At 39.8% G+C, this 24,050-nt stretch overlaps 1 non-coding gene across 1 annotated transcript; it reads right to left on the reverse strand.

The window, feature by feature from the left end:
- Positions 1 to 21,027: 21,027 nt before the first annotated feature.
- On the reverse strand, positions 21,028 to 21,130 carry LOC145033082 (U6 spliceosomal RNA). The gene has a single exon (XR_013677325.1). It is a non-coding gene; the product is annotated as a U6 spliceosomal RNA (small nuclear RNA).
- Between the last annotated feature and the right edge of the window lie 2,920 nt (positions 21,131 to 24,050).

Raw genomic sequence — 24,050 nt, forward strand, 5'->3', positions numbered from 1 at the left:
TACTCGCATGGTAGCTGTTGTTGTATGAGAACTCAGCCAAGGGAAGATAGGTATCCCAGCTACCACTGAAATCTAACACACATGCCCGCAACATATCCTCCAAATTCTGGATGGTCCGCTCGCTCTGACCATCCGTCTGCGGGTGAAAGGCGGTGCTAAAATGTAAACGAGTGCCCAACTCATCATGAAACTTCTTCCAAAATCTGGAAGTGAATCGCACATCTCGGTCTGATATCACTGACACTGGCACCCCGTGCCGCGCTACTATCTCCCTGATGTAGATATCGGCCAACTTTTCGGCCGAGATGCTCTCCTGGATCGGAATAAAATGGGCGGTCTTGGTCAATCGATCCACGATGACCCAAATCAAATCTACTTCGCGCGCAGTCCTGGGAAGCTTTGTGATAAAATCCATCGTGATGTCTTCCCATTTCCACAACGGGATGTCCAACGGCTGCATCTTCCCATGCGGTCTCTGATGTTCGGCCTTGCCTGCAAGTCAAGCACCGCTCGACGTACCATGCCACATCCCGCTTCATGCAGGGCCACCAATAATCTAGACAAAGATCCCTATACATCTTCGTCGCCCTGGGATGAATAGAGAATCGAGACTTGTGCGCCTCCTCCATCAAGATCTGGCGCACACCTCCGTGATACGGCACCCATACCCTGCGGTGTAGTGTTAATAGTCCTCAAATATCATAATTAAAGGAGGAAATCTGACCCACCACACGCTCGCTCTTCCGATGTTCCTCCTTGATAGCCTCCTGTTGAGCCTCCCGAATCTGCTCCAACAGGGGAGTCACCACAGTCATCCTCATGCAAATATCCCTGATCGGCGCCGCCTTGCGGCTAAGCGCATCGGCCACCACGTTGGCCTTTCCCGGGTGGTAAAGGATCTCACAATCATAATCCTTCACCATGTCCAACCACCGATGCTGCCTCATGTTTAGATTCGGCTGATCCATGAGGTACCTCAAACTCTTGTGGTCCGTGTAAATGGTACACCGAACCCCGTAGAGGTAATGCCGCCAAATCTTGAGGGTGAAAACCACCGCCCCCAACTCCAAATCATGCGTTGGGTAGTTCGCCTCGTGAGGCTTGAGCTGTCTCGAAGCGTAGGCAATGACATGTCCCCTCTGCATCAATACCACGCCCAACCCTGAAATGGATGCGTCACAGTAAACCACAAAATCCTCTACGCCTTCCGGCAGGGCTAAGATTGGCGCCTCGCACAATCTCTGTCTCAGTGTCTCAAATGCAGTCTGCTGCTCGGGTCCCCACCGAAAGACCACAACTTTTTTCGTTAGCCGCGTCAGGGGTACGGCTATCTTGGAGAAATCCTGAATAAATCTCCGATAGTAGCCTTCTAATCCCAGGAAACTCCGAATCTCAGATGGAGACTTCAAAACCTCCCATCTCATCAAGGCCTCGACCTTGGCTGGATCGACCAGAATCCCGTTCTGGTTGACAAGGTGTCTGAGAAATTGCACCTCACGCAACCAAAACTCACACTTGGAGAACTTGGCATACAAGCTCTCCCTCCTCAGGATCTCCAACACCTCTCTCAGATGCTCCTCATGCTCTTCTTGCGTCTTGGAATAAACCAAGATGTCATCGATAAAGACTATCACAGACCGATCCAGCATCGGTCTGCATACGCGGTTCATGAGGTCCATGAACGCGGCAGGAGCATTGGTGAGCCCAAATGGCATCACCACGAACTCATAGTGGCCATAGTGCGTCCGAAACGCGGTCTTCTGCGTATCCTCCTCCCTGACCCTCATCTGATGGTAACCCGAACGCAAATCAATCTTGGAGAACCAAGATGCTCCCTGAAGTTGGTCAAAGAGATCATCAATCCTCTGGAGTATATAACGGTTCTTCACCGTTACCTTGTTCAACTCCCGATAATCTATACACATCCGGTACGATCCGTCCTTCTTCTTCACAAACAGAATCGGGGCTCCCCAAGGTGAACTGCTCGGTCTAATGAATCCCTTGTCTAGCAGCTCCTGCAGCTGCGTAGACAACTCCTGCATCTCAGGAGGAGCCAGCCGATATGGTGCCTTGGCTATCGGAGCCGCACCAGGAACGAGGTCAATCCTAAACTCCACTTGTCGCTCCGGAGGTATCCCAGGAAGCTCCTCTGGGAAAACATCCGCGAAATCTCGCACCACTGGAACCTCGCTCACTGACGCCTTACCCGCCTCCCGGGTATCCATCACGTACGCAACATAACCTGCGCATTCCTGCTGAAGGTATCGTCTAGCCCTCGCTGGTCCACACTATGGCCTCTTGCCATGAATCACTAACTCTCCCCCACCTGGGGTCCGGACTCGCACTAGCTGCTGTGCGCAATCTTTCACTGCCCCAATTAGGGCTCAACCAATCCATGCCTATAATCACCTTGTTCCCACGCAACGGAATGGGAACCAAGTCTACCAAGTAGCGCTCCTCGAACAAACGCAAGATGCAGTCCCGAAACACCATCGATGCTCGCACAGATCGATCATCAGCGATTTCTACCTCCAAAGGGCAATCCAACATGCCCAAAGACTTAGGAAACTTCTTATTAAGCGCAAGGGACACAAACGATCGGGATGCACCCGAGTCGAATAACACCTGAACTGGGATACCGTTCACATGGAACGATCCTAACACATATACATATACCGAGCACATATCAATATTATAACATCATATAAATAAATGAGAGGGAAAGAATCATACCCATCACCACATCGGGTTCTGCGCGTGCCTCCTCAGTGGTCAACTAAAATGCCCGACTCCTAACCACTGGAGCCTCTGCCTTGCCCTGTCGGCCATCCGTGATCCGCAGGGTCGCTGGAGCTGGCGCCTTCACCGGCGCTGAAGCTGTCCACTGGGGACAATTGGCCTTCTTGTGGCCTCTCTGGTTGCAGTGGAAACACAACAACTCCGATGTCTGAATAACTACTACCGGAGCAGTGCAATCCCTACTATAGTGCCCAGTCCTGCCGCACTTGTAGCAGCCTGACGATCCCATCCTGCACGCCCCCTCGTGCGGCCTGCCGTATTTCCTGCAGCGGCTCGGTCCTGACTGGCCTTTCGGCCTACCATATGATCCCTTGGGCTTCTTCCCCGAAGCCCCTCCTGTCTATCCCTCCTCTGACTTCCATTTCCATATATGCTCCAAATCTATCTCCCTCTCCCTCGCCCTGGCAATCATGGAGTCCAAGGTGGGGCAAGCTGAAAAACTAACATGCTCTCGGATGTCTGCTCGAAGCAGATCATGATAACGGGTCTTCCTAATATACTCGTCACCTGCATACTGGGGCACCAATAAAGCCCTCTCCCGGTACTTGGCGGTGATTTCCGTCACAGTCTCAATTGTCTGCCTCATGTCCAAAAACTCCCTGGCCAGCTGCTGAAGCTCGACAGACGGTGCAAATTCTGACCTGAACCTGGTCACGAAGTCCGACCAGGTCATAGCCTTGATAGCTGAGGCTCCCAACGAGTCACCCACCGACTCCCACTAGTCTCGAGCTCGGTCCCGTAAACACCCTGCTGCATACCTCACCTTCGACCCCTCGGGGCAGAAGCTAGTCAACTGTGTAGACTCGATGTCTGCAATCCATCGCCTTGCAACAATGGGGTCCTTCACCCCGTGGAAATCCGGCGCACCGCTGCCCCTGAAGTCCTTAAAGGACAGCGTGCGAGATCCCGACTGGCCAGATGCCATGTCGCTCCTGAACGCCCTGAGGCGATTCTCCATCAACTCGATGATCCCTTCCTTGATCGACCCGAAGATGATGGGGGTCGACTCAAGGATACCTCTGGTGATCTCTGATGCGATGAACTCGCGTAGCCTCTCATCTACTGGCTCGGAACCTGATCCAGAACCCGATCCCTCTCCTGAACTGCCAACTGCTGGTCTCGGGCGTAGTACCACCATTCTGAAATACAAAGAAATAACAAATGTTAGCAATACTGATACCCCTGGAGGGATCCCACCCACTACTAGTTCCCTAGTCTTATCTTAGCCTTCCTTGGTTCGGGTACGGATCCTCTGCTTTCAATAGTACGGGCCCATACTACCTTCCACATCTATCTGTACCTTCCCCAAGGACCGCCTTGACTCGACCAGGTCCCTTCCCCTACTGCTGATCACTACTACTCATTATCCTAGGCTTACCCTAGGGAACCTCTAACTCCACCCAACCCAGTCCTCAGCTGCTGAAGGCCTCTTGGTGATGCCAATTAACTATTACCTGAATATAATCACATGTTTTGAGGCTCGGATAATCCTTCGAGTAAGGGACTCATCTCTACAACGGTTAAGACTCAAACAAGAGCTAAGCAATAGAGTCAAATCCAACACTCTGATATTATTCAACCCTGATCACATGTGACTTAAACGTATTCAACTAACAGTTAACTCCTATCACTTCAAGAGCCACATAGCACAAAGAAAACAACATTTGGACGTAAGAAAAACAATCTCAAGCAACTCTATCCTCGAAGAGAGAACTGAACCAACATACAATGCTAAACTCTTACTATCAGGAATAACCTAAACAGGCTACCCTACTACTGTCTACTCAACTCTAGCATGCAACTCTTTCATATACTAAAGCACATAAAGCAGGCACATAAGGCATCACTCCTAGATCCTTAATCCTATTCTAGCATGCTGTTCTACAGAAACTGATAAACATAAATAAACTTGTATGGGTACATTGGGGAATACTTACTTGAGCTTGGCCGGTCACGCACATCACACACATTGTTCTTTCTTAAAAACCTTTACTTAACCCTTTTAGAAAAGATTTTCTCTTTCCAAAATCTTTTAATCCCTCGATTTGAGTTCAAACACCCCCGAAGGTGTGTCCGAATCCCTCAAACCAGGGCTCTGATACCAACTTGTAACGACCCAATTTTCACGTCCAAAAATTTCGTTTTTAAAACATTACTTTAGAAAACGTTAATAATAAAAACATTGTTTGATCAAACTACATCACAACATAAACCATGTTCAAAAGCCAAACCATACAACCAATCGAAATATCAGAGTATAAATCCCAGAGAAATCTAATAGATGCGGAAACCAGTGTGTGTGTATGATGTGCTGCTACCGTGCCAGCTCCTTCCCCTTTGATGAAGAGGTAGCTGAAATCAAAACTGTAAACTGTAAGCACAAAGCTTAGCGAGTTCCCCCATCGTACCACATACCATACAATACATATCATACATACTGCCAGGCTATTCTTGGGTGCCTGACTACCCGGTACGGCCATTCTGGGGTGCCGACTACCCGCGCGGCGATTCTGGGGTGCCGTCCTACCCGTTTTAAGCCATTCTAGGGTGCTGACCTACCCATGTCGAGCTATTCTGGGGTGCTGACTACCCTTCGGTCCTAACAACCGAACCTCGGGGACTATTTCACCCGCTACTACTACCATCACATATATCATAACACAAATGTAATATCAGACATTTCTGGGGTGTCTGACTACCCTTCGGTCCTAACAACCGAACTCTACTACTATCACATACAACATATCATGCCAACATATAACATATCAGGTAGTAGCAAACCTAGATGATATCACAAAGACAACCATCTAACATACAACTCTTACTGTTGGGCCGGCATTGTGGCCTTAGACCCACCGCTACTGGAAGGTAACTCACCTCGGAGTAGCTGTTGATATTCGTGGGAATAGTCTGATTGTTGCTACTGCTCCGGAAATCCTCCGGCTGTAATTCCCACCAAACACTTAGTCAAAAACTGCTAACTGACCTTTGGGTAAAATGATCATTTTACCCCTAATCATGCCCTAAGTCAAAGTCAGAGTCAACTTCCAGTTGACCCGACTCGCCAAGTTGGCTCGCCAACTCGCCGAGTCCATGTCCAAACGACTGACCTGAATTATGTTTCTACTCGTCGAGTTAGGCGTCGACTCAATGAGTTCTCCTTCCAAACTGATGTTCAAGTCCTTCATCCTACTCGCCGAGTTGTATGAACAACTCACTGAGTTCATCTTCATCCGATGAACAAGTTATACTGTGACTCGCCGAGTTGTATGAACAACTCGCCGAGTCTGATCTTGATCTAAGGAGATTGCCTTGAACTCGCCGATTCTTGGCATCGACTCGTCGAGTTCCATTATGGGTGAGTTTTGGCTTCCAACTCACCGAGTCCACCCTGGACCCACCACACAACTCGATATAGCTAAAAGGGGACAAACTCGGAGACTCGCGACTAGACTCGCTGAGTCCGATGAGCAACTCGCCGAGTCTGTTTCATGCAAGAGCCGAAAACGCAATTTTGCTCGAATCCAGTCCATGCTATTCGTAGATCTGGGCTCCTAGAGCATGAATAACACGTAAAGTTTCCAACTTTACGTGTAAATATCCATCTATGGGGTTTTTAGGGTTCAAAATGCACCAAAAGAGTAGATCTAAGGTTTTCATGCAATATGGGTTCATAAAGGTAGTAGATCTGAGCTCCTGGAGCTCAACCATGCTTAGATCTAGAGGCCAATCAACTTCTTTCGAAATATGATGCACATACAAGCTTGGAAAATGAGTCATGAAGGACTTTAATGGGGCCATAAGCATGAAGACAAGGGGGAAAACGAGTCATACCTTAGTGAACACTCTGAAATAGCTCACAAGTGCTTGACCTCCTCTTCTTCTTCTTGATCTCCTTTCCTACTCACTCAAATCTTCAAGAGGACACACCAAATGGCTTCAAATCCACAAAACAAGGCTTAGAACGAGGTGTATGGCTCTGAGGGTGAATGGGGGCTGGCTTGGGGGCGGAAAGGGGGATTAAATAGGGTGCAAACCCCTGAAACTTAGGGTTTCATCCAACAGCGGTGACTCGCCGAGTCCAAGAGACTCGCCGAGTCGCCAACTTAAACGTGTCCCGGGTCCCGTCCCTACTCGGCGAGTCGGACCTATGACTCGCTGAGTCCAAGGCTTAAAATGGAAAATACTCAAATAAGATTTACATACCAGGAACCAGGTGCTACAACATCGAGCTCCACCTCAGCCTGCAACTTTTTTGCTAACTAAGAGGATTGGGAGAAGAGAGAGAGGGAGAGGGAGAGAGAGAGAGAGAGAGAGAGAGAGACTCCGTAATAAGGTGTAGAGTTAGGCCAAACTCGACATGACGAGTACATGTAGGATTCGCTGAGGTTTACTGAGCACCACTCCGCCTAACCTAAGATGTGGTATGATACTCAAGTCTAAGTATTCTAAGTTTTTGTTTGAAAGTTCATTGTTTTTTTTTAAGAAAACTCATTCACATTTCTTTAATTTTTCAGAAAAAAAATCACTTATATCAAAGATTTAAAAAATTTATGTTTAAGTTTTTTTAAGAATACAAGCGTAATTTCTAACCATTAAAAAAGTTTGTTAACAACTACGAGTAAGAACTGATATGAATTTGATTAAAACAAAAACTGCACTGAAAATTTTGGTTTTTTCACTTAAATTTTTTAGTTTCAAAGTAAAATATAATTTGTTTTTGTGATTATTAAACTTGACCACAAAAGTCAACAACATTAATTCATCTCCATACAAACTTCATTTCTGCTCCCTTATGTTTAAAAATACCATATACCTCTACTAAACTAGTAAGTGTGGTATTTGGATTAGATGATCCTTGACTATTAATGCTAGGTAGTTAGTATTTGTAAGCTTAAATAGAACCCTAAACGTAGCAACTTTTATATATTTTTTCACCTTGTAATTTGTCTTTCATTTTAATCTAAGAAAAGGCATTTGGAAACCCCTCAACCCTTCTTTCTTTTCCTGTTTTAGACTGCATCAAAACCCATCTTTACTCACTATCTTTTGCCTTCTAAAATTGCATACAAGTTGTCTTTTATAATTTCCAACAAACAGTATTAGATCAGCGAGGTTATGTAAGGTTGTGTATGCCAAAGTATATGCCAAGAATGTCAACATTGATTTCGTTATCTTCTCATCCCGAAGTTGAAAGTGCTCAAAGTACCGGGAAGACTGGTAGTGTTACGTTGCACTACCTGATGCTTACGAAGTTAAATTACTCGGTGTGGGCTATAAAAATACGAGTAAATTTACAAGCACAAGGAGTGTGGGATGCAACTCAAAAGGAAGATGTGGAATACGGAAAGATTGGCTGGCTCTTACGGCTATTTATCAAGCGATTCAGGAGGATGTGCTACTTATGTTAGCCGAGAAGGACACAACTAAAGAAGCATGGGAAATGCTTATGACAATGCACATGAATGCCGATTAGGTAAAGGAGGCTAAAGTACAAACCTTGAGAAATGACTTCAAGGTTATCCGAATGAAAGACGACAAATTGGTGGATGATTTTTTCATGATATTAAATACCATAGTGACAAGTATTCGATCTCAAGGCGAGAAAATTGAGGACACCACGGTGGTGAAAAAGTTCCTTTGAGTTGTCCCTTTGCGATTTATACAATCGTAAGATCTATCGAACAATTTGGTGATTTAAAAAAACATGACTGTAGAAGAGGTTGTGGGTCATAAATAGGCTATTATAAATTATAACTCGTTCATACGAACTCCGTTTTGACGTTCTTTATATCCACACTTAGCTATCGACGAGATCTACAACTTTCGTTTAGACTCCGTCGGCTAATTGTGATTTTATTTTTCGTCCATATATTTTTATAAAATTATATGATTTTGCTAAAATCATATCTTTCTCGTATGGACTCCGTTTTTGACATTCTTTTTCTCAAAATTCATATTTTAAAGAGTACTACGATTTTCCTTTCGGTGGCTTTAGCTAAAAGTCAATCATTCTCTTCGTAGTTTTTTACATCACATATTCCTTATGCGTGACTGACTTTTATATCTTATAAAAATCATATTTAATTCATACGGATTCGGATTTCGACGAAGTTTATATTTTCGGGATTGGGACGACTTGTACTTTATATATATATATGTGTGTGTGTGTGTGTGTGTGTGTGTGTGTGTTTTGGCGCACTTATTTTTACGATTTACAGACGATTCGGCTGATTTTTCCTATTTTATTATATTATAATAATCATGAAACACATAATTTTTCTTTATTATGTCAAATAGGTTACACTTGTTGACCCTAACTATTACATCATTATAATAATGCATAACCAGAAACACGAGCGTTACAATTCCCCCCCCCCCCCCTCCTTAGGATGATTCCGCCCCAGAATCATGCATCAACAAACAAATGTGTGTTTTGGCGCACTTCCACTAGTGTTGGGCTTCCAGAAAGACTTGGTGGCTTGGATGCCATGAAATCCTTGTACTTACATCCATGTCCATCATTTCCTCCATTGGGTTGATTTTTTCTAACCATACGTGTCTCAGCTTGATTGACAGTCTAACTAAAGTTTCTTTCCTCTGATTGTTCAATGTTAAGTTCAGGTTCTACAATGGGTACAATAGGTTCATCCCTATTCTGTTAAATTAGATGCCTTGTTTCTTCCATCGGACGATCCAACATCATTTGTATCATTGCTTGTACTCTTGCCATCATGATTGGCTCGGGTGCAACTCCTACCTTTGGTGCATGCTCAATCACACATGGCTCAGGTTCGTTGTTTCCATTAACCTTTCCCCTAGCATTTCTGAATCCGCTTCGAGTTCTCGCCATGTCGATCTATACACCAAAGTAGGTGAATTTAGATCTTTATTTACGATAGACGTTTAAATTCTCATTGTCACTCCAAAAGTTACATGGTAGTTATAATACCGTAAATAGACGTTTAGAAATCTGAACACATAAAGTTTCCAGATCCGGTCGGCAATGGACCATAGATCTAAGAAAATAATAGCATCATAAGGCATTTTATAGCTATACATAAATCATTTAGCACATAAAAGCAATTTAGGCATCTTTCCTAAAATAAGCTAGTGTTCATGTCTATTCAGGTATATATCCTAAATATATCGGACACCTATCTCAAAATCATCTCTTAGCATTCTAAGTTTAATTTTAGAAATCGTACAAATTCCTAGTTTTCTTAAACTAATGCTCTGATACCAACTGTGACATCCTCAATTTCACGACCATAAAAAACCGATTTGTTTATGTTTTATTTAAAAATGAGAGTATCTTTTTGAAGAATAATATTGCTGAATTTGTTCCCAAAATATGATAAAAATATTATCAAAGAATTTCCAAAGAAATGTATTTTAATTATATTAAATACGTTGGGATGTCATCGTCAATACAATGCATACGCATAAACAAAAATAGTATAGGCCTTACAAACATCTATTATTCTAACGGCCTATAATCCATAGATTTCTCATTTGATCATCACACCTGTGCTCTTATGCCACTACCTGAAATACAAGAAAATGAGTGGGTCAGGCTTAGAAGCCTGGTGAGCACATAGGGTTTTGAACCCATAATAATTAGGTTCTTTAATTTTATCAAATCATTCGACCCGATTACCCGTTCCCATTATCCTCACTTTCCGTCCCTAAAGTATCTAATTTAAACCTAGCCTAAGGATTATCTCGAGATTGACAATAATGCTTAGGTAATTCCTGAACAATATATGTTATTAAGGCAACCATGAGGGGGATGGAGTACACCTGGTGAACACGTCGTTCACAAACACCTACAAGTTGCGAGTTTGACAGCATTCCACTGGACTGTCTAGAATAGTCTGTGGTTATCGTCTATACTCCGCTAGATGACTGGATCGGCTTTAGCATCAAGGCCTTTCGTCAATTATTTCATCCTTCATCATCTATATCATCTACCCATCTTTACCCAATATAATTATAGGTATAAAATACATATATTGTTTAAATCGAGTAATACATATATAAATCGTTCATCTAGCAAAGATATCGGGAACACAGATAATAGGAAAATATAGCAAGTAATTTATATTAAATAATTCATATCCATGTGTAGGGTGAAAGTAACTATTCACTCACTTGTTAAAGTGATGACTTGTAATTTGGGCAGCGCTTCGCTTCTAACAATTGTCTCTTCCTTTGAGGAAACTTAATATCATTATCACTATGTCTTAGTTTATTATTTATTGCGACTGATTATTATTCTAGATTTATCATTAACTCAATGTCTACTTCAAAATCTATCAAGTAAGAATCAGCCAGGCAGGATAGTTGGGAGGCAGGACAATTTCAGCGTACAACCTTTCTGAAATCCAACAACCAAGCCAACATAACCATTCTTGACCCTTTCTCGTAAGTAGATCAATCAATATAACGACTTTGAATTACTAATAAATCTTGTTTATATAATAAACTTAAACATAAGTTATACTTAAAGTACGGTATGCATAACTCAACTTACAGGTGGTTTAGCGAGCAACTGGACTCTACGTGGGTAAAACTTCGTCGTTGAATCTTTTTTCTAAAAAGATTATTGTATCGCTTCCGCACTCACCTTGCTATACTAAAACTATAGAAAGTGAAGTCGAATCACAAGGGACCGATATGCTCGGGGATAAGAAGAGAAAGAATCTTGAATCAAGATAATGGTGCAAGAAATATGAGAGCCTAGAGCCTCTTATTTATAGTAATTAAATTTTAAAAAACTAACCTCTATAGTTACTTAAATGACTTTATAGTTATTTAAATGACTAAACACCCATTTATAATACTATTTTAAATAGATTTAATGATATTTGTACCAAATTAATATCGAAAGTACTCAACACTGGTCTTATAACGTGTAACAATAGGTTATTTCGGGTCAATAAAAGTCAAACAAGTCAAACCAAAAGTCAATTATGCCAACCAAAATCAAATAGTTAAAATTAAATCATGAAAATTCACTTTTCTTTTGAGGTTTTCGATTTTAGGAATGCAAAAATCAAAAATCACATGCAAACCGTAATCACCATTTGTGGTTCAATTAGGATCGAAATCTCATGCCTTGGCCGAGAACACCCTAGACCGAAACCTCTTAGGACCGAGATCATGCGAGGCCGAGATCTCCCTTTGTAACATCCCGATTATTGAATAAATAAATAGATAAAGATTTATAGCCCTAAAGTATATTATATTTAGTGGAGTGTTGGTATTGGGGAACCAGTTGATATAATTTTTGGATTTTGAGGGTTAAAAGAATAAGTTCTGGGTTTAATTTTAGAAAGATTTTAGAAGCCAAGGCGCGTTTGGTAATTAATGGACTTAATTTGAAAGGATTTAAAGGCTTCATGGGCTAAAAGGCAAAATATTAGACTAAAGTTGAAAGGGATTATGGAGCAGGGGCCGAAATTGGATAAATGGAAAGCAAGTTTTGTTGGTACACGGGTTCTGGACTCGGCAGTTTCATCCTGTGTAAGGTGCTCCAGCAATCCTAACCCTAACATTGTGATATAGCCGCCATGCTTGAAGTCCATCCGCCATCCTTGTGCCCTCATACTCCACCGATCGCCACCTCCTCGTCGCATGGCCATCTAACTCCACCGTTGTCACCCTGTCACCCTTGTGATATAGCCGCCATGCTTGAAATCCAACTGCTTCCAAAGCATTTTTCCACTCGAATTATCTAAAATTGACATAAAAGATATGAGCAGTATGGGAATTCTAATAAAATAATGAGCTGAACATTATTTAAATAAATGACATGAAAATGTACAAAATATGATGCTAAAATTATAGTAAAAACATCCCTATAAGATGCATAAAATGGCATCTAACATACACATTCGGATAATCTAACTTGTATATATACGCACCACTAAGGCCCAATGTAACGATCGAAAAATCTAACCAATTTAATTTTTTCAAAAACAATCCGATTTCATTAAATTATTACAAAAAGGTTTTCAATACATTATTTATCAGAATATTCCTAGGTCCATTTCATAAAACATAAACGCGAGGAACGGTACGATCACACCTTTGCCTTGCCACAGTCTCCTGAAGAACCTGAAAAACATTAAACCACAACTGTAAGCCCGAAATCTTAGTGAGATACACCCAAAATACCAACCACATATACGCCCTTCCAGGCTACGACCTTCCGGTCCAAAGCATATTGCCTTCCGGCCCATAACATATTGCCTTCCGGCCCATAGCATAAAAAGCATACATAACATAACAGAACATAGAACAACCATGCATATCGGGTTTACTGTGTGACTGGTCCGCCGTATCGGGCCTTCAGTCCACCGGATCCACCCTCCGAGTCTAGTCATGTCCTTCGAGTCTACAGTGTGGTTGATCCGCTCGCACCAGGCCTTCAACCCACCTGGTCCACTCTCTGAGTCTACAGTATGACTGGTCCGCCCGCATCGGGCCTTCAGTCAGTCTGGTCCATCTCCAAGCCTCGGCACGTCTGGTCCGCCCTTATGGGGCCTACAGCCTATCCGGACCGCTCGCTGGGCCTTCGGAACAACCGGTCCGCCCTGGGTATCTTGGCCTAAAGCACAAAGCAGGACCCGCCTCAACCCATCTCTAGTCCATGTGCACATAACATACAATCATATGACAGTCATAGTCAACAAACCGATCAAACATATCACATAACGTATCATTGCCCTAACCAGGTTACCGACCTAACCGGTTACGAGCATAGCATCACTCTACATATCGGGAAACTGAACTTAATCAGGTCTGTAGCATATACCATCCTAACTACCAGGATGCAGACATGCAAGAAATAACATAACAACCATATCCGAATCACAATCCAATAAAGGGCCGGCCTTGGTGCCTTAGACCCTGTTGATATAGTGAGGATAACTCACCTCAAACTGCCGGCTGAAAGGATAAGATCCCGCTGCTCCAAACTCCGACACGAACTCCTCCACTGAGCACCAAAACACTCAACTCAATAAATACCCTTAATTACCAAAATACCCCTGGACAACAACTGGTCAACCTTGGACAAAGTCAAAGTCAACCCCTAACTGACTCTACTCGCCGAGTCAACCCGATGACTCGCCGATTCCCTATGCTCAGAACTTCCCTCAATCCGCGACCTAACTCACCGAGTCACCCCGAGACTCGCCGAGTCCAACAACTCTGAGTCCACTCGCACCCAACTCACCGAGTCATCCCTTGACTCACCGATTCTCAACTCAACCATAAAATATTGGGACTCTTCGACAAGACTCGCCGAGTCCAAGAACAGACTCGCCGAGTCTAAGGCTATCTTCAACCTACTCGCCGAGTTGTTCGTCCAACTCGTCGAGTTCCAGCTCATCTTCAAGCAACTCGTCGAGTCCACCCATGTGACTCGCTGAGTACCACCGGTCTGAATCCATACAGAAGCATTCCAGGCCATGCATTTGATCCAAAACATAGATCTAGCCTCCTACAATCCATTCATCACGTAAAGTGACAAACTTTACGTGAATCCAAAGAGATCTAGGCCTTATTCACTTTAGAGCTAGGGTTTGGGACATGATGGCTTCACTAAGCACTCAAACACAGGAACTTTAATGCACTCTAGGCCTTCAATATTCCAGATATGAGGTAGTAACCTTAGATCTAACCTCCAAACTCCAAAACATACCAAAATAAACTCCCCACAAACCCCAAAATGATGAATCCATATGAGTGATAGCCCAAGAACGAGATGTTACCTCAAAAGAATGCCCCAACTACAATGAAACTCGAATCCAAGCAAAGCCGTTTGATCCAAGCATCTTCTCCTTCAAGATTTCTTCAACAAACACCTCCCCATGCTCCAAATGCACTCTAATCTTCTTCAATCACGCTTTCTAGGGTTTCTGGACTTCAAAGGGGATCAAAGTGGCTGGGGAGAGGATATAATGTTCTTTAAATAGGGATCATTCCCCGAATTTAGGGTTTTCTCCACTCAGCACCTACTCGCCGAGTCCATCTTTGGACTCGCCGAGTAGGCCACTTGACTCGCGACCAAAGTCGTGACTCTACTCGCCGAGTCCATCCATGGACTCGTCGAGTTGCCCTTTAAAATTTACACTTTTAGCCCTCAACTCTACTCTTGCTATTCCGGGATGTTACACCCAAACTGCCATGTCCATATAAGCTCGAACAAGCATCAATTCCATCCTCGTATAGAGTAACCATAATTGAAGGACCAACAACACAATGACTACTGCAATATCCTTAGTGCTATACATACGAAAACTAAACCGGACATGACATAAAATCACATTATACCCTAACAAATTACTACTTAACCACCCATCCATTGCTCGCAACTCGTGACTTCCTTGATACTTGACTTCCTTGATACGTGTACAACTGCTGTGCTTCCAGTAGTGTGTGCCCATACTACCTTCCGCACCTACCCGTATTTGTTTCAAAGGATCACCACAAATCTCCTGGGCTATTGGGCCCCAAGTAGCTAGGGTACGCATACTCCCTATACTCACTCTCTCACGAGTAACTACCAGATCCTCATAATTGATGGCCTTCTAAAAATCCACACCAACTCATGAAACCTTCATTAACTCTGTTGTCGCCTTGTATATTATAATGATACATAACACTGGATTCAATAGACAACCGAATAATTGATTCTACCCTAAGCCCATAACCAGACAAGAAACGGGAAATAGGGCTAAATTAAACATTCTCAAGCTATAAAATCTTAGTTATGTACAACCATGATGCATAAAATAAACAACTACAATAATAATGTCAGTTTCATATAGCATAAAACGAAATCCCCTAGGCTATTAGGCTTCATAAATTAGACAGTTCTATCATGCAACTCCCTAGCCTACAACTAGCATGCATTCTTAACAATTCTCATATCAACAGATATATACAATAAAAATGGGTATTTTGGGAGCCATTCATCTGTTCAAGCTCCAGATGACTGTACACACCTCATCTTCCCAGTGCATCCTCCCTGTTAAAACTAGAGTCGAGTCAGAGATCCATGTTCTCGATACCAGGGCGACAATCAGACAAGAACATGACCAAGAAGCGAGTGCAGGTTTCTAAACCAACTATTTTCTTAAATCCTTTTTTTTAAACGTTTGTGAAAATTATCGGATCCCAGTTTGAGTTGGGATTCACACTAATGTTCATCGAAATCCCTTAAATCAAGGCTTTGATACCAACTTGTAACGTCCCAATTTCCAGTATAGAAAGTTTTCATTTTTAAATTAGATTAAACACCCATTCTTATAAAGTTACGTTAAGTCAAACCATTTGTTTAGAAACTTTAATTCAAAATCATAGTTATAAGGAAAACAATGTGAAATCTTGAATCATAAAACTGTTGATGTGCGTGTTTATAGCTCCGCCTTCGCAATCCCATAAGTATCTAAAAAACATTTAAACCCCAAATGTATGCCAAAGCTTAGTGAGTTTCCCCAAAATACCCCACACGTACAAGACATATACAATGTATGCATACCGGGCCCACCATATAAAATTGGATTGCCCTTAGTTCCACAGTCTCCCAATTGGATTGTCCCTGGGTTTGTTGGCCTACAACACAAAGCCAGACTGCCTCAACCTAACCGCACTATAGCGACATCTGCAAACAGGAAATAAATGACCAGCAAGTATATGTAATCACATATATTTACCAATATAATAGAACAATATATCATAGAAACATCTTATACACATGGATACATAACACAATCTAGTGGGCCGACATTTGTGCCTTCGACCTACTAGTATAGTGAGAGACTCACATTGCATTCTAGTAGAAACATCACTGCTCATAAATCCAATAATTGGCACTGTAAGTCACCTATATAACAATCAGGTTCCAAATCTCAAAATACATCCCAAAACCCCAAAATATGACTCAAAGTCAAACTTGGACAAAAAGGGGTAATAAATGGGTCAAAATCCAATCCATGACATCAAAACTACTTATGAGTCCATATCTATCACAATCCGAAAACTTTAGACCTAGCATGGTCTAAACCTTAATCAAGTAGTAGTGTAAACTACATGGCAATCATTGGTGCATTGTATTTCCTATGGCCATTAGAACATGTTAAAACCTAGTAACTGAGATTAAATTGAAAACTATGATTGAATTAAGCAAGTATAAGCTAATATATGTTGACATAAGTCAAAATATGAAAGTTTAAATCACAAAATACCCCACCACATGGTGTTTACGGCCAAATAATGAATACCCAAATGTGTTTTCGGTCCAATAAAGTGAACCAAAGGTGTTCACGGTCCAAAGGTCCAAAGATCTTTGTGTTCACGGCCTAAAGGTGTAAGAATTAAAGTGTTCACGGTCAAGAGATATTCTAGGATGTTGTTCACGGTCTATAAAGCAAATCTAGAAAGGAGTTCATGACCATGGAACCATCCTAAGGCATAGTTCACGGTTCAAGATCAATTCAAACATGTGGTTTACAGATTTAATGATAAGATCCAAGGTATTCACGACCAAAAAGTGACTGTGAGCGTAAACCCCCTTAAATAATTCATATTCAACATGCCAATGTGATAGAATTCAGTTTCCCAATGTGATATCTCCGTAAACATACAACCGTCTCATGAGTTTACTTCCATATTTAAAGTGTAAATTGAATTCATTTGCACATTTAATAACCGTACACTTCATTCTCTTCCAAAAGTTCAAGCTTTAGTTCTTCATTTACTCTGAAGTATCAAGTTTTTATCCAGAGAACCTTCAAACTTCGTATCTTCTTCCATAATTCTTTCACTATTTGTAAGTAATCCCTTTGGACAAATATCAGTTTCCTTGTTATATTACTAGTTAACTAATTTAGGGATACAATTATGTGAACAATATAATCATGATACGGTTAATCACACATATTCTATACCGGGAATCATCGCAACCACATCGAAACCAACCAGGAACTTATATACAAGGTGAGTTCATACCCCTATAATCTACCTTTTAAATGGTTTTAAATGCTTTTAATGGGGGGGGGATACAAGTTGAACACAATTTAATTGTGTTAATAATTGTTTGTGATATCAATCACACAAAAGACATCCTTATGCTTTTAAGGATTACCAAGTACTTCCATAATAACTTAAAGTCATGTAAAGTCTTCTAAAAGTCACATAAACTCTTTTTAGAATACCGTTAAAATCTTTTAAATGTTTTTATAACTCTTTAAACTTATAAATTTCAAAATCATGTTTATATATGTATAGATATATAAATAAGACTTAAAAGGCTTCCGACTAATGAATTGCCTTATTTCCTTTTCCTTGCTTAGATGTGGCCTTAAGGTGTTATTTGTCCGAAGGTCGTTTCCTTCTTATATATATATATATATATATATATATATATATATATATATATATATATATATATATATATATATATAAGGTTATTTAAGTAAGTATCATTACCTTTGTATCATGTTGAGCAAAGGGGTACACTCATGAGAGATCATGCTAATCAGATAGAACGTATAAATTATAATATGTATAATTTATGAAACAAACAAGAAATCTATTTTCTAGATAAGTATATGAGGTCTAAACTACTTTGTCAAGAAAAGGGTATAATTCAGTCTTTACTCAAACTAAAATGTGATGGTACGTCTTTAGGATATAGAAATATACTTGCTATGTTACATTCTTGTAACTAGAGTCTCCTGGAGCGAGAGCGAACATTATGTGTATAGATCTATACGAGATAGACAATCCCACATCCCGACTGCTAGCTACAGTCCAGTAGACCAGTCATGGGGTGAAAAATGTCACATATTCAGTTTTCGACGCCAGTAGGTCGTCGTGTTCATTCTCGTCTAGCATGGTTACAACTTTATCACATTTAACCCTAATTAACCAGGTTAATATTAGGGTAGTTATTCACCAATAGTTTATTCTTTTTAAGAAATACTACTGTAGTAATCACTTTCCATAATAAAAACTAAACGGTTTTATGGGAATTTAAAACTACTTATCAGATCAGTTTTATGGGAATTTAAAACTATTTATCAGAATGGTTTTATGGGAATTTAAAACTACTTATCATATCAGTTTTATGGGGATTTAAAAATACTTATCAGTTGTAAAGCATAAAATATAGGATTTTCTGGAACTTAGTCATTCACTTTCTTTAAACTAGTATAACACAATGGCCTTTAATGGTTAATTCTATAATTCCTTAGTTTATACATCAAAGTTATATATAAGTAATATCCGATAGGCAGTGAAATGTGTGACTTCCGCCTTACTTCCTGTTCCTTGTTTAGTTGTGGGCTTAGGGCAGATTCACACATTTAATTGTCCGTTCGATATTAGGTTATATATAATTAGTATAAACTAAGTAATTACAGAAAGAACTATTGTGGTTATCATTTTTATCATATAATAAAATATAGGATTTTTTGGGGGAACCGACAAACTTTTCCAAGAACTTAGAGTATACTTCATATACCTAAAATACTTATGAACTCACCAGCTTAAATGTTGATCTACTCTTTCAAAATAACTTGTATTCTTAGGATTCCAGTAGACACATACACTCCCGAAGCTTTTGAGAAGATTGCCTAGTACCGTGTTGCGTCTTATGTCTTTTACCATATCTACTATGATGTTTGAATATGTAATGTTTAAACACTTATGTAAAACTTATACTTATTAATGCAATGGTTGTTGTACTTTGATTACTATAATGCATGTGTTTTGATACTTGACATGACGTCCTCCGCCCTTGAACGTTTCCGCCGTTCTGGTTTGGGGGTGTAATAATATCTAAAACATACAATGTTCCTGGGACCTTAGAGAGTAACAAAGTTGCAAACTTTATTCCCAACTCTCACTCAAAACTCCTTAAAATGGTCCAAAACACCAAGTACACTTAGATCCAAACATGAAATGCAATAAAGCTTGGAGCTTTATAACTTACAAAAGTGTAGAAGGTGGATGGAAGTTGAGATCTTCAAGTGCCAAGATTCAATGATCAATCTTGCATGAAAACATTGCTCCAAAACCACAAAAAACTCCAAAAATGGATGAGAGAGGAGAGGGAAGGCTCAAAGTAGTGAAAGGGAGGTTAAGGTTTCTTTTAAAAGGATTTAGGTGTGATGGAGGGCAGAAAAATACCGCAAAATACATAACCACCCTTTAAATACATAGAAAAACCTGAAATCTGTGTGATTTGGGTTGCCCAGTTCTCACCTTATGATAATCTACTTGTCAACTCGTAACAGGCTCCTCACGTTGTGAGGATATGCTCCTCACCCCGTGACAATGTGTTTTCACCCAATTCCATTCAACTTCAAACAATCATAACTTCTTCCTTTCAAATCCATTTTCGGCTTATATACACAGAAAGGTATTGACGAGCCCTGCAACCCTATCTAATTACTTTTGACTTCATACATGTCGAACTAAAACCATAATCCATGCAAAAAGCCTGGAATAGTACTTTTCCCATTTAGCCTTTTTCTTCAATCACAATTCGAAGGCTTTAATCACTTAACCAACATTATCAACATCCAATAAGGTCTAAACTCTATTACCTTGAAGCTCAAAACCTTTTCCTAATCCATTCATGGCTCACTTGTAACATCCCCTTCTGGCACGTATCACAATATTGTCCGCTTTGGGCCACTCGGCACGAGGACTTCCTAGGGGGTCACCCATCCTGGTACTACTCCCGCCCGAGCACGCTTAACTGCAGAGTTCTTATGGGATCTGCCGCCCTCACGACTTTAAAACGCGTTGTGATAGGGAAGGTATCCACACACCTTATAAGGAATGCTTAGTTCTCCTTCCCAGCCGATGTGGGATCAGATCTAACCCACTTTCACCCCCCATTATAAGGTTCGACGTCCCCGTCGAACACATCGACCTGTGCCCTGGCTCTGATACCATTTGTAACATCCCCCTCTAGCACGTATCACAATATTGTCCGCTTTGGGCCACTCGGCACGAGGACTTCCCAGGGGGTCACCCATCCCGGTACTACTCCCGCCCGAACACGCTTAACTGCAGAGTTCTTATGGGATCTGCTGCCCTCACGGCTTTAACACGCGTTGTGATAGGGAAGGTATCCACACACCTTATAAGGAATGATTAGTTCTCCTTCCCAGCCGATGTGGGATCAGATCTAACCCACTTTAAAATTTGGACCATTTCTCGATTTGTGCGTGTCATCCTTGCGCAGGGGCCATGCTAATCTTCTCTGTATCGTTCCAATTTTATTGGATGTCCCCGAAGGGACACCTTCCCTATCACACATATGAAATCAATTATTATTTATTAAGGTTATAAAGACCGGCTATAAGGATTATTTTCTGTGAAAACTTTCACCGTCAAAGTGATGACTCTTTCTGTGAAAACTTTCAAGCCGAAAATCATGGATCACTATATATGAAAGCAAATAAAATGACAAAATGTAACCATAGGATTATTTTCTTTACTGATAAAAAAATCTTAGGTTCCAATTTTGATACTATAAGAGCCCACAAAACCAATCATGTCATTACTATTTTAATAGGGGTATTTTGGTCTATTAAAAAAGTTGAATAATGTAAATGAATCATTTTCATCATCTTCTAATAATGGTAAAATCTATCAAATACGGAATTTGAAGGATTCCAACAGGATTGAATTCTATCTATTGGCAACCAAATAGCAGATATAATGGAATCTTGAATTCCAATCCTATCAGAATCTGGGAACCAAACACGATTACAAAAACAATCAAGCAACCATTCCTATGGTGGGTAATAAACTTACAACATCTTCGAATTGAAGTACATGTTCACGAGAGAAATTTAGATCATTTTTTCAAAAGGGACCATTTTACCCCCAACATCAAATTGATTCTCATCATTTACAAATTTATATTTAGGAAGGGGTCTGCTATCCACTTCTATCACACCCCAAAACCAGAACGACAGGAACATTCGGGGGCGGATGACGTCATGTATAGTATCACAAAAATTGCATAATAGTAATCAGAGTACAACAAGCATGATATAAATAATGTACAGTTCTACATTTGTGTTCAAATCAGTGTATACTTGACACCAAAATGTATAGCAAAAACTAAAAGACATGACACTATGAAGCCCTGTCTTCTCAAAACCTGTGAGTACCTGTTTACTGATTTCCTGAGAATACAAGTAGTTTTGAAAAGAGTGTCAACAATTAAGTTGGTGAGTTCAGAAGCATATTTGTAATTGAAAATTTTCTTTTGTTCCTTGAAAATGTAAGTATGTTCTTCCATAAAATCCTATATTTTCTGTTGTAAATATATAGTAGTCTTAATACCCTAAGACCAAAACGTGTAAATGTTGTTATACTCTGAAGTAGTATGATATAGTTTTAATCCACATAAAACCATAAAATAAATGTTCCCTGAAATGTAAGTTTCTCTATATTAAGAAATTAGTATACTGTAGTTGTATTTGTATGAAATTATGTGAGTGTATGTGCCTGGATCCACCAGCTATACTGTAAAATATTGTATTGTAGTTTTATTATTTAATAAAACTATGTGAAGTTGTTTACTTATTTGTACACTAATCGTATTGTTCAATACCCAATTGTGAGTTATTATAGCCATGCTTGATGACCTAAGATGGCCTCAATACGACGTTCTTCAGGCGTCGGAATCGGTACGACATTTGTCACCTAGGCCTGCCAGCCTAACTGTAGCTAACAATTTAGGTGCAGGATTCTCAGTCCCGTATAGATCTATACACAAGTGTCACGGTCTCCCTCCATGAGACTCTGGTTATAATTTCAAGGCTTTCGTTGGTGCTTAGATAAGTACATGAAGTGTGTCTCATAATTCACAAACCTATATTGACGGTTACGTATAGAATAATGAAAAGTCCTTTTGTAATAAAAATTGTATATATATATCTCATAAACTATATTTATTATAGTCTATATGTTTTTTTTCCCGTAATGTATTCTAAACTTGGTAATATAGTAGTGCATATGATCCATAAACTATACATATTATAGTTTATATGTTTCTTTCTGTATTATATCTTGAACTTGGTTAAATGATATGTAAGTTCCATAAACTATACATATTATAGTTTATACGAGGTGTGAGTTGATTTAAAAAAAATTAAACATTAAATTAAAATATAAATAGAAAATATTTTTTAATGTACAACTTTAAAATAAGAAAAGAAAAAACATATTTATTATAATTTAATATCATACATATGATATTTAATAATTTATATATATAAGTATGTCTTTAATTTAAAAAATTGAAACAAATCAAAAATTAACAAATTGACAAGTGGATAATATTTATTTAAAAAATACCACAAAATGACAAGTATCAAAATTCATAAGAGATTGACATGTGTCAAAAAACTTTCATTAATTAAAGAGGATGTGTGTGTTCTATTGAAATGAAAACCTTTGTATTGTTAACAATTTTGCAAATTAATCGTAAAATCCGTGATAAATATGTTCCATGAAATTTAACATTTATGTCCAAATGGTACTAAAATAGACTGCAAAAATATTATTTTTGTTTAACATGCTTTAATTGTTTTATACTTATATAAATATAATACTTATATAATTACGATTAAAAAGGCTGTAGAATATATGATTCTACCCTAAGCCCACAACCAAACAAGAAATATGAAATAAAGTAAAATCAAAAATTCTAAGTCTGTTGAATCTTAATTATATAATTATATATATATATATATATATATATATATATATATATATATATATATATATATATATATATATATATATATATGTATATATAAATATATAATTTTAGCAACGATAACGAATGACAATATTTTAAATCTTTTAGATATTAACACAAGGTTTCTTGTGTTACACTTGTATTCCCCCCTAAAACAATGAAAAATCATGAAGACGTAGGGGTATGAACTCACATCAGGTGTGTGTTCTAGGTTGGGTATGATAGGGTTGTGATGATCCTTGGGTTCGAACACGTGTCAATATTTATCACATAAAATTATGTATAAATTAGTTGAATTTATATGTTAAATGTTTTAAAAGACTAAACTATTTCATAATAACTTACAAGTTTTCTGGAAATTTTGGATGCAGATGCGATGTGTTCTTGAATGCAATTTGATGGTTTGAAGATTAACTGGGTAACTGTTTTGATATTTGAGAGC

Source organism: Lactuca saligna, chromosome 2 (assembly GCF_052625555.1).
Source record: "Lactuca saligna cultivar CGN05327 chromosome 2, ASM5262555v1, whole genome shotgun sequence".
Lineage (NCBI taxonomy): Eukaryota > Viridiplantae > Streptophyta > Magnoliopsida > Asterales > Asteraceae > Lactuca > Lactuca saligna.